Genomic DNA, 13,581 nt, shown 5'->3' on the forward strand with positions numbered 1-13,581 from the left:
AGCTAAGGTGAGGTATGATGCAGATGTTACTAGATTTACTTATTTCCTCATAATGATAACTAGGGGGTGAGCATGTAAGTACTCCCTTATATTGACAAATGGTGGTTAGGAAGTAGACGGTCTACTTAAGACATCACAACACTCCTGTGATTACTTCTAGAGATTGAGAACAGCGAGTCATTTAATAGTAAGGATGGTTGACAGGTTGTGTATGTGTGAAAGAATAAAAGTCATACTACATGTCCTGCTCAGTCTGTAACAGTCCTGAATGCATGGGAAAGGCATACAGTATGTTGTTAGGTTCATAGGTTCATAGATTCATAGTTTGGTACTAGGCTATTGGCCCTAGGGCCTATACAAGCCTAGCCATAACAATTCCCTGGCTATTTCTTCCCACAGTATTTATTTCCCTAGACCTCTGTCTAGCAGGGCGACTGATGTGATCCGCGGGATGACTTTCCTATCTCCCATCCAGTCATCAAGGTTCCTTTTGAAGAGGGCCAAAGAGGCACTCTGCTTGACATGTATGGGCAGTCTATTCCAGAGGCTGGGTAGTCTCTGGGTCAGGAACATATCCCTCCAGCATGTTTTGTTCATTGTGATGACAAGGTTTAGATCCCTGGAGCATGTGTCTCTGAGGGATTGGGATTTCTTTAAGTGTAGCATGTCCAACAGCTCTGGGTATGACATGGCCTTGTATGTTAAGCAGAGATCGCCTCTGAGTAGACAATATGCGACAGAGTATAGCTGGAGTTATTTTAGATGGTCAGCATAGGGCATCTACTTTAGGACAAACTATTAATATAATTCATCATGCCTTTTACAGAAAATGTGTTTCTCTTGCAATTTAATGGCTTTAATTAATAAAACTATACTATTTTTGTGAGGATGCACTTTTAAATATCAAATTGCTAAAATATCCGTTGGACAAAAGAGGTCTGAAAGGTTCGAAACACATAACACTGTATTTTGAAAGCTTCACACCTGACGTGAATTTCTTTGCATTCCTGTCTTGAACGTATAATAAATCAGTTACAACTGGAGATCTGATCATAATCCTCTATATTTATAATCATTTCTATTTATATCCTTCTGAACTTTCCTCTATTAAACCAATCTGTTCTAACATTTCCCTCAACATTTTCATATCGATATGCTCATTTCTGTTAACTTTACTCCCCAAGTATGCATGGAGATTAACAAGGCCATTCTTTTATCAACTGCACCACAATTTTTGGGAAGAATTCTGTCCTTTCTTTATCATGGACTACAACGTATATTCTACAATTCTGAGATGAAAACCCACATTCCAGTTTCCTGCTAAAGGTTTTCTAGGCTGTATTAGTTCTTAAGTGTAATAATCACATTTTTTGCTTATCACATTAATTAGAGTATCCACTCAGGAACATGTGAATTCCAAATTGTCAAATTATCTTTTCTTTTCATTCCTAATCAATTCTCTTTCTCTTAATTTTATTTATATACCTAACATATTGCCCAGATACAAAATCAGTATTATATATGTCTGACTACTGAAAACACAATAATCTTCAGACTTTATTTAGTGAAAAAATCTTCTACTTTTACCATTATTTTTCATTCTGCCTTTTTCTTCTCTTATTCTTTGATTTTTCCATTCTAAGCCTGTTATTCTAGCAACTTTCTATGATCATACGAGCAATATTTAAAATCTGTCCCTGATTTTGGACATTTGTCCTCCCTTATTTTTGAGTTTGTCTAGATTTCTTTCACTTAGAGGTTGTGAGGTATGCCTTTTACCCATGATCCTTTTTCAGATGATGATTATAACAGAATTTGCATTTCATCAGGCTAACACTGCATGTGTTCATATACTAATACCACATGATTATTCACAGCCCCAGCAGAGGTAGAGCAATCACATAATAAGACAGCACCTTGAGCTTTGATCCTTGCAACAAAGGTAGCTGCTGCTCCTGAAACAGCCCTCCAACTACTACCTTTCCCTTATACCATTATATGGAGAAGGCTGCAAATGGGTTTGCTTTAAGCTATAATATTCTGGAACAGCTGGCTTCACTATTACCCAGTCAGTGTTTTTATGTATCACGAGATTTCTCTATATAAAATTGCAGAATAGTCATTATCAATCCTTTGATGTTCTTCATACTGATTGCTGTTGCAGTAGCCTTATCTATATCCTACCTAGGATGTAACAGCTGGCCAACTTCCAAAGCTTCAGGGCACCCTCCATGCACTCAAACTGTCAAGCAGCTTTGGCTGAGATGACTAAAAGGCAAGTTTGGGCATGGAGCCCTTCAGAACTTTACTGCTAGCAAACAGTATGGTCCTTTGAGGCTGTTGAGGACGGATTGTCACCTTGTGCTTTCCTTACCTAGACAGATACGTTCCCTCTGGAGAGAAAAACATTTCCATTTTCTTATTTTTACTGATGGTTTATTACTTTCCACTTCAGGAAGGTCAATGATTGTCTCAAGACTGTTAAATACTTTTAAATAGAGCACTCATTGATTTTATCAATTTAAAAGTAGTGTTTTCTAACTGAATATTTTCTGTGGAGAAATGTATTTATCTTAAGATTGTGTGCTGCAATGGTGTTTTACAATGCTTTTTTCCAATATTTCTTTCTGTAAAAAAAAGTAACTTTTCTGGACTGAAAGTTTTACTGGCATCGTTGCTTGTTTTCTTCAGGATAGAGGCACCATTTTCAGCTTGACCGTGGCACAAATTGTCACTTTCATGGTTGATCCTTTTCCAGCCACAAAAAGAAAAAAAGTAAGCAAACAGCCTTTGCCACCACAGCATGCTAGCAATTTGACTTAGCCACAGGTGGATGGCTCTACTGTGGCCATTTGTTGTACCTCAGACCACTCATCTTTTACCCAGATCCCTGTTGTGTAGCACCTACAGCCACTGTGGACCAGGGGTTGGGAACATCCTCTGTGGCTGTTGGGGTCCACTCAGCAGACAGGGGAGAACCACTACTTTCAGTCCTGGGAGAGGGAACAGAGAAGTTTTCCCTGTTGTGTCAGAATTCTGTGTCCTCCCCTGGGGAAGTAGTGGCTGCCACTAGAAATATGGTTGGCCCCATTTTTCCTGTCAAAAAGAAACAGAAAAACAAGCATGTCTTTACTCATCCCCAAATTTCTTTGGGTAGTAGTAGTCTACTGAGACTGGCTCAGGGTTTGATTCAGGTTATTGCTCCTTTTTGTAGACTAGTTTTCGATAAAAGATAGAAGGATGCCTCCTTTCGCAAAGAGATCCAAAATTCTGAATTTGAACAGGAACAAGTAGGGACACATTTCTGATGCAGACTCAGAGGAGAACTCACTTTCAGATTCTTCCCGTGGGGGTCTCTCTTTCTTTGTGACTATTGCTAGACTGTCCCAGTGTTTTCAGTGTGAGAGCACTGAGGTTTCTCAGTCCCTCAAAAAATACTATGAGTTGTTACTGAAGGATTTTCCAGAACCTACACCCATTCCTTTTATGCTGCCTTGTCTGCTTTAGAGGATGTATGTCTCACTGTCTGCAATTTTTTTGATAGTCAGCCAGCTGTACCATAAAAGGGAGACAGGATGTATAAAGTTTCTCAGTCTTTTACATTTTTATATACTATTCCCAAATCTGACCCAGCAGTTATAGGGTATAGCCCAGGGAAAAAAAATTGCTGGGCTGTTTTCGAGACTTTGCCATTTACTCCACTGTGGTGCGATCTCAGAGTTGATATCTTTAAGTAGGGGGGTGTTTTGTGTTTGAACTTTTTTTTTTTTGTGGAACAGCGATTTAAAAAAATTGCTGTTCCATGTCTTTGGGATTTTCAGGTTTCGGTTTTAAAGGGTCGATAAATTAGCTTTTGCTATTTAAGCGTTTGCTGATTTAATATAGACCCCAGTTAGAGCCTTGGTTGACTCCTCTGTTGCTAAGCATTTAGTTAATTTCAATCCTACTCTTTCTAATAAGGATGGGAAAATTACTGTTAGGTTTGGGAAAAAAGTGTATACTTCTGAAACTTTGAATCTGAGAATTCATAACTGTCAGGCTTATATGTTAAAATTTATTCTGAAATATTGTGAAAGCATGAGGAATGTTTTACCTACAGTTTCTTCTTGTGAAGAAAAATCTGTTTTAAATAACTTAGTTTCTTTTATTGCACAGGTTACTACTCATTGTTTGTAGTGTGTGTATGAATATGTTGATACTTCTTACAGGACTATGGCCACTGGTACAGTTTTAAGGAGATTTGCTTGGCTGCATTCTCAGAACCTTCCAAAAGATGATAAAAATGAGATTTTAAAGTTACCCTTAAATAGAGATTTAGTGTTTGGCCTCTCTGCTACATAGGTGATCAAAAAATGTGATGAAAGGGGAATGTTGATCCAGGGAATCTCTAAGATTGTTCATCTCTCTTTTTCCAAATTGTCCAAGGGATTTTCTTTCTCCTCGTCTAGTTTCAGCATAAAGAGAATAAACAGTCTCAACAGAATTCAGGTAAACAGACATTTAAAAAGAAGTGTCAAGGAGGTTCCAAAAAGTCCTCAACCTCCCAAAACCAAGGAAACTCCAATAGGCCTAAGTGGCTATTCAAGAGACCTTGTGCCCACCTCAGCCCTCACAGCCAAGGAAACTCCAATAGGCCTGGATGACTATTCAAGAGACCTTGTGACCACCTCCCACCCTGGCCCTCAAAACCAAGGCAACTCCAATAGGCCTTAATGACTATTCAAGAGACCTTGTGACTACCTCCCACCCTGTCCCTCAAAACCAAGGAAACTCCAATAGGCCTAACTGACTATTCAAGAGAACTTTTGACCACCTCCCACCCTGGCCCTCAAAACCAAGGAAATTCAATAGGCCTAAGTGACTATTCAAGAGACCTTGTGACCACCTCCCACCCTGGCCCTCAAAACCAAGGAAACTCCAATAGGCCTAAGTGACTATTCAAGAGACCTTGTGCCCACCTCCCACCCTGGCCCTCAAAACCAAGGAAACTCCAATAGGCCTAAATGACTATTCAAGAGACCTTGTGACCACCTCCCACCCTGTCCCTCTTTCTTTTCCAGAAAGTGTGAATCTCCAGTTTTTTTCTCTTTGGCAACATATTGTTTCAGATAAGTGGGTTCTAAAAAATCATTCATCAGGGTTATAGTAGGCAGTGAAAGGACAGTTTTCCAAAAGGGTCATTCCTCATCCTCCATATCAGAATTTTGTTTTGCCCTGTTCTTTATAACATGCTGTCCCAAGTATTGATAGAATCAGTTCATTGTTACCTGGCAGGGAGGGGGTTTTGCTCAGGAATGTTCTTAGTCCCAAAAAAAGAAAATGCTTAGATACCAATTCTGCATCTTTCTTTCCTAAACCAGTTTGTCATAGTGCCCGAATTCAGAATGATGTCACTTCACAACCTGTTGCCTCTTCTTCCTCTTTCAAGTTTCATGGTAAAACTGGACTTAAAATACGCTTATCATCACATCGTTGTTCATCCATACTTCAGGTGTTTCTTAAGGTTTTCTGTGTCTTTATCACGTTATCAGTTCCCTGTCTTACCCTTTCGACTATCCACTGCAGCAAGTGTATTCACAAAGTGTCTAGCTCCAATTATATATAACTCATTGCAGGTGAGAGGGTATCCACGTTTCCATATTTAGATGACTTGCTTATCTTTACAGTGCCATTTTCAAAATGTCAGGAATCTCTCTCTCTCTCGGTTGGAAGATGTCTTGTACAAGCTGGGATTCCATGAGAAATTTAAAAGTATTTTTTGATTCCCCTCACACAGGAATGGTTTACTATTGAAATGTCGAACGGCACTACATCGACTGTATTATAGTCGAACACGGAAGTTCAAAAATAGTAATGTCGACGACAAAAAAACAATCTAGGACTGTGTTTTAACATGGGTCGAGGTAGGGGAGATGTTTGTAGTTCTGAATAATACTGAACACCTATCTCGACCCATGTTAAAACCATTCCTAGATTGTTTTTTTGACGTCGACATTACTATTTTCGAACTTCCGTGTTCGACTATAGTACAGTCAATGTAGTGCCGTTCGACATTTCAATAATAAACCCACAGGAATGTGTTCCTGGAATGTCAACCAGACATCTCAATTCAAACAGCTTTTCTTACACAGGAAAAAAATAGACCTTTATTTAGATCTGTTTCTAAGGTTTTCCACTAAGAATTTGGTCACTTTGAGGGAATAACTCAGGATTTGGGGTCATATGATATCTATGTTTTTTATGATACCTCTGGCAAGACTCAATATGAGAAATATACAGTGGTATGTGAAATCTGTTTGGCCCAGTGTCCACACCCTTTACCTTTTCAGATCACAGTTCTGGGGTTTGTCAGAAGACAAATCACTTGGTAATGACAACACATATCCTTAAGTCAAGGTTTCCCCTTCTTCCTCCCTTCCCAAAAGCAATCACTCATCACAGGTGCTTCAATCTTTGCTTAGGGTGCATTTTTAAGAGAGTTAAAACAGTGCAGGGGGTGAGGAACACCAAGGACATATGCAGGCACATAAATATCAAGGAGATGCTTACCTTGATCCAGGTATTCAGTTCTCTGAACCAGCTTTGGTCCCCAGGACCTCTTCAAGTAGTTGCATACAATATCACAGTCATGTGATATATCAAAGCAATGAGGAATCAGATTGTACCCTGTTTTCAAACTAGCCATGTTAGCTTGGGCTATATCTTCATAGCACATTCTCACTCTACAGGCATCCTACATTCCATCACAGGACAACTGTGTGGCAGACAAACTGAGCAAGACCAGAGCAGACCATCATGAATAGAAACTAGATTCAGGTGACTTCCAAGATTTGATCCATCTATGGGGAGCCAGTTTGCCTCCTGACTGAACAATCAACTGGCAAAATTATTTTCTAGGACTGTATGCAAAAAGGCCTAGATGACATATGTGTTTTATTTTCTTTGGAAAGGAATGTTCCTGTATGCCTTTTCACCGTTTATATTAATATCCAGGGTACTTCTGAAGATTCTGAAGGAATCTCCCAAAATCATTGTGACGACTCCCTTCTGGACCAGGCAACCATAGTTCTCCCTTCTTTTAGAAATGGCAGGGGCAATTACCACAAACTTCCTCACAGAATGGATCTACTCCCAAAAAAAAAAAAAAAAGTGATGTTTGATACATCCTGGCATCAATCATGTTCAGTTGGCTACCTGGATGATAGGGTCTTAATTCCTTTTAGGCACCTGTTTTCTGAAGGGGTGCAGTAGGTACTAATGGAGACAAGAAAGACTACTACTAGAATATCATATATTAGCAAATGGAAAAGGTTTTCTAGAAGGTGCCAGCAACATAACCAGCACCATTCAGAGCTAGTTGTTCTCTGGTTTTACAATATCTGTGTGAGTTACTGTCCTACGGCCTTTCTTATTCCTCTGTCAAGTTTAATTTATTGGCCACTTCAGTATGTTTGCCCATAAATCCTCTTCTTTCAAGACAGTCACATGTCAAAATTTTCTTGGAAGAGATTATGCATAAGAGGCCTCCAAGTAAACTGGTGGACTCCTTGGGATGTTAATTTTGTATTAGGGAAACTAACAACTTAGTCCATTTAAATCAGCTAATCTGGCTGACTGTTTTAACATGAAAAACAGTTTTTTTGATTGCTCAGACCTCTGCAAGTAGATTATCTGAATCAAAAGCTCTTATAGTGAGTCAACTCTACTTCATTTTCCACAAGGACAGAATTTCTTTATGTCTAAAGTGATATCCAAGTTTACTTTAAGTCAAACTATCCATCTCCCAGTTTTCTTTCCTGTATTGAAAGGATACACCATATCATGGATGTTCACAGACAACTCAGGTATTACCTTGACAGAACTAAATCTTTCAGGTCATTGGATCGATTGTTCATTTCTTGTGAAGGTAAGAAGAAGGGACAACTGGTGTAAAAATGGACTATTTCCAAATGGTTGCGTAAGACTATTATCTTTTGTTATAATCACCATGCCAAATCTATTCCAGGAAGGGATTAGGCCTACTGTACCAGGACTTTGGCTTTTTGGAAAGAGTTGGATTCTAGAAGCTGCTACCTGATCCTCTGTACACACTTTTACGAAACACTATGAGTTGGATTACTTCTCTAGGTCTAGATCATGCTTTGATAGCACCATTCTCAGGGGCTCTGGATCCCTCTCTTTCTTCCTCCCAGATATAATTAGCTATGTTAATCTACCAATATAGCCAAGGCTACTGCAGCAGTGATCTGTATGAAGAACATAGTACACTTGTATAAGTTGAACTTACCATAACAATAGATGTTTGAATGACCACTGCTGCAGTAGCTGCTCCCTCCCTCCATAATCTTTCTTTTTTGTGCCAGGGTGTGGACATTTATTTTTTGTTATTCCTGCCTTTGTCCTTTCAGGTCATAGCCTCCCTCTCTCTGCTGGCAAGAAAGCTCTGAAGGGTTTTGTGACCAAACGTATCTTTTAGTCAGCTCAGCTTGAGCTGCTTGACAGTTTGGGCATCTGGAAGGTACCCTGAAGCTTTGAAAGCTGGCCAGGTGTTATATCCTTGGCAGGATATAAACCATATAGCTAAGGCTACTACAGCAGTGACCATTCATACAACTGATATAGTCAGTTCAGCTTACACAACTGTACTTTCTACACATTGTTTTATAGCACACTTTGCAGCATACACTAGGTGGGGGTTATGTGACTATTTGTATTATGGTCAGGATGAAGCTGTCTCCCAGTTTAGTAGGTAGTTAACGATTTGTGCCTTTTTGTGCAGTAAAACAAACTGTGAAAACTAATGTGGTCTGTTGTAACTGTAGAGCTACCAATTTACAACACAGGAAAATATTTTTTTTCAGTCTCAACAACACAAATGCATTTGACAGAGTAGAGTGGAGAAAGGAATTTGGGAGATATTTGAGCTAGGTACCAAATTTATAAACTTAACATTTTCAATGTAATAATTCACACAGAAGGATGAGAATGCAATCAGAGTTTTTCCAGCCCTTTGAAATTACAAGGAATATGAAGCGAAGGTGTCTCATGTCTCCTGTTTTGCTTGCTTTGCACCTTGAACTATTGACAGAAGCCATAATATACTCAAATAAAACTGGCTATGTTATAGGAGTAATTAAGCACAGGTTGGCTACTTATGCACATTATGCTTCGGCATCTCTTGAGGATATCTACAAAGATCTGGATGATCTATCTGAAAATGGACTGGTCTTTGGAAGATTATGAGGCGACAAGGTAAATGACAAAAGACAATGTCCCTAATGGTTAATGATATCCCTTGTGTAAGAGATATTCAGACGTTTGGAAGGATAAGAGGTTTGCTTACTTAGCAGTTTGGATATGACCTACCTTGGAATTGTCAGCATTTAGAAATTATAGGCAATATCTGGATAGACTAATATTAAATCTAAGAAACTGGAGAATGTTGCAATTAGTTATGGACAAAAGACACGCATTTCCTTCTTTCGTTTATGTTACCTCTGTGGATATATGTTTTCCATGCCTTTCCACAATGACATCCATTATGATTTTTAAAAGCTGTTAGAAATGTAATGAATGATTTCATTTAGGATGGTAAGAAACTTAGGAAAGACTAGTAATGACAAAAGAATGGGGGCTACCAGTACCATTAAATATTTTTGATGTAGCACAGATTAGGATTTTTATACAGCAGCCGACAGAAAGAGATGAATCTAAGTGGGGACCTCTGGCCCTTAGTTTACTAAAGACCTGTCAAGTGCTGGAGATGTAGAACAGGAGATCCAGTATATTAACAATTCTATTGATTGTCTTAAGTTAACTTTCCAGTATGAACAGGAAAGCGTTAACTGTCTGGATGTCACAATAAACAGGACCAAGTGGAGTTTTAGATCTAACTTCTTTTTTCTAACTCCTATCTATGTTTTAATACATGACACCCCTTATAACAGAAGAAAAGTCTTGTTAAGGGGCAACTAATTAGAGTTTCCCCATGGAATTTAATTTATCATAATACAAACATCAACAATACTATCAATAATTTTGATAAAACTATTAATAATTTAGATAAAATTAGTAATGGTAGATTAAGCTTTGAAAGGGTGATAACACTAGAATTCAACTCCATGGCTGGTTATGTGAAGGATGTAATAAACAAATACTGGAACATACAAATTGGGAAGGCCAGTGATACACAGACTCAAACACTTTATTAAAACCAAAAAGATTGAAAATCTCTAGCGCCTCGGCTGATACTCTGTAAATGCTTGCTCAGCCAAGGTGCTAGAGATTTTCAGTCTTTTTTGTTTTAATAAAGTGTTTGAGTCTGTGTATCACTGGCCTTCCCAATTTTTGTGTTTTACTATACCTTGCTTTCTGGTGGTCACTTAAAATACTGGAACATGTTTATTATCAATGGCAATCAACAAGATTTATTGGGTGAATGAGCCCTATTTGTTTTAAGAAAAGTACGAGTATTAAGAACAAGCAGAACAGGAGCAACAACTTGACCACTGGTCGAAAGATCAAAGGCACTAAGAAATGTTGATAATTTCAGTCAGTATAAATATATTTATGAGCGAGAACATCTAGTACAGTAAGACAAAAAGGACCCCTTGTGTTTTCTACACAGAGGGAATTGTGATACTAGTGGTTAGGCTTATATTTCCAGGTGCATTAGTTGCTTATTCTTCTATGATGAGAAGAACAAAAGACCCCTGAGAAAGAAAATTCATGAGCATTTTTAGGGTACAGGGAGTGAAATTACATCACATCCATTATATAGATATAGCATTGACTGTGACAAGAGTTGTAAATTTAAGTTTATTTCAGAAATTATTCCCAAAGATCCATGGGGTTGATTGGGGGAGTAAGACTGAGGTAAAAAAAAAACTATGTGGAAATTGGGTGACAAAGCAACTACATCACATGGTTTAAAGAATGCTGTATCTTTAAATCGTGTTCAGCAAAGCTTCAATTAATTAAATAATTTGTCATCTTTCTTGCACATAGTTTTAGTGCATCAGTCACAATTCATTTTATTTGCATTTTAAGTGTCTACCTATTTTGAGTGTTTTTAAGTAAGATAAAATGAAGAGATGCTGAGTTTATTCAGATGTGACAGAAACATGGTTTGAATGGATTTTTCATCCATTTTCTATGTAATTATTTGACAGAATAAGTGTTTTTTGGTGCATACGTGAATTTATATTTTTTTAAATTATTATTAGTCAAATCAGATAGTTGTTCATATACATTGCTGGGGTAGGATATGTTATAAGTTCTGATGAAGTCCTATCACTTTACGGATGAAAGTGATAAACAGATTAAATTGTGGTGTATTTTATCCCACTGTGTCCTGAGTTGTTATTTTCATTTTTTCAGCTACTGTGCGAGTACCTTTTGACTCTTATATCCACTCCTAATACACTATCATAAGCTGTCACCAAGCTGTACATGAAAACGGTTTTGGTTGGTTGGTTGTTAAGTTTTCTTTACATAGACAGATAGGAAGATAGATATAGAGATCTATAGATATACAGGGTTCTTATTAGATGACCGAAGACACATTCTATGGAATGCATCTTTGTTAGAACTTAAAACAACGAAAAGGCAAAATAGCGAAGTGGCTTTTAAGCAAATTCTTTCCCAGGGAAAGAATTTGCTTAGCCGCTTCCATTACTTTGCTGTTTTAGGCACAGTAGTGCGATCTCAGAGTTGGTATATTTACGTAGGGGGGGGGGGAGCAAAGCCTCCCACTTTATGTATTCTTTCAATTTTTTTTTCTTTTCTTTTTTTTTTTTTTTTTTGGAACAGCGATTTTTTTCCAAGGGAAACAAATTGCTGTTCTGAGCTTTCGCTTACATGGGGTTGATTATTCATTGTTCACTTTTTTAAGCGTTCAATGATATAATATAGACCCAATATACAGATACATAGTGAGACACATGGATGCCCAACTCACCAGGTTAGACAAGGAGAAAGTCATGGTCAGCTCAGCTGTCTGTCCGGTGCCAGGATTCCTCGAATCATGCATGCTTTCAAGTCTCTTGGCAACAACTACCATTATGACCTGTCATAGCTCATGTTGAAGTGAATGACCTGAGATGCACCTCACTGGACTATAGAAAGAGAGAAATGATTGAGCTCTCTGAGTATGTGCCCCAGGCAGGTATGTTCCTAGCCTTGAGCAGCATATTACCCTCACCAAGAATAATACTACAGCATAAAAAAAAATGATCGATTTCAAAAATTGGCTTAGCTTTTTGGTGTCATTCAAAAGGTATCCCGTTTCTATAAGCCTGGGATGACATTGCCAGAGACGGTTTACACCTTGCACCATTAGGCTTTCAGCTGCTGGCAAAAGCTCTTGCCTCACCCATAGTGCCTATTTTAGGAAAAGTCTCAAAAACAAAATTGCTGACATGAAAATTGCCATTCATAACAAAATAAGGGTTGCACTGCTAAACTCTAGGAGCTTAAACCAAAAACTGCACATTCTGGAAGCACTTCTATCACTGAAGGATGTTGATGTTTGTGCATTCACACAAACCTGGTTCAAGGCCTCACAGAGTACCCAGGCCTTGCAAGGCTACAATGCCTTCCACACCTTCAGACTGCAAAATAAGCATGTGTGAACCAAAGGAGGCAGTGTTTCTATCTATATTAGATAAAATTCACCTTCCAACTAGTTAGACAGGACAAGTCAGGGGTTGGGAGGGTGGCCTAATGGTTAAGGTGTTTGCCTTACAAACACAAGGTGCAGGGTTTGAGTCTCACATGGGATAATTAGCTAGGCTTAAAATGGCTTGCAAGGGCACTTAGCCTGGTACTAATCTGTAAAAAACCCCATGGAGTTACTCCAAGTTCAGGTTACTATGGGTAAGACCTCCATTCAAGTCATAACTAGTTAAAGATCCACCTCCCTGGGTCATAATGCGCTTAAGACCTTCTTGACCAAAGTGGAGTCAATCCAAATATTGCCAAACACTCTGGTCATGGGTGATTTCAATTATTTAGAAACTGCAATACACCAGCAAATTCAGAGGAAGACACAGTAGTAGTTGATATCCATTTTTATTCCTTCCGTCCTGGTACCTCAGCTATTCGCCTTCAGTGGGACATACATTTGCATTTTCAGTATTCTTTTATATATGCTTTAATTAATTAATTAAACATCAATCAATCAATTAAACATCATTATATCAAACAATTTAACTCATTCACCACTGAAATATATTTCAAGGAAGGAAACATTTCTATTAAACTTTTTACAAACACACTTTTTCTCTTTTTCTTAATTTACAAATTTTATAAATATTAATTACAAAATATGAACTATAAACTAAACACTCCAAATATAATTGATTAATAAATTTCATTGTGCAATAAATTCTTTTCAAATGTGTATAAATATAACAACTTATTAATCACTGTGAATTATCAATATTACAAAACTTCAATTTTAATACATATTGAATCATTTAGTAAAAGCTAAATGTCATTAATACCCATTAAATTTCCAAGTTCATTCCCTTGGGGAATAAAGTATGATACTCAATGATAAACCTCTGTTCTAACTTACTC

This window comes from Protopterus annectens, chromosome 1.part1, assembly GCF_019279795.1.
Source record: "Protopterus annectens isolate FY-2018-M chromosome 1.part1, PAN1.0, whole genome shotgun sequence".
Lineage (NCBI taxonomy): Eukaryota > Metazoa > Chordata > Ceratodontiformes > Protopteridae > Protopterus > Protopterus annectens.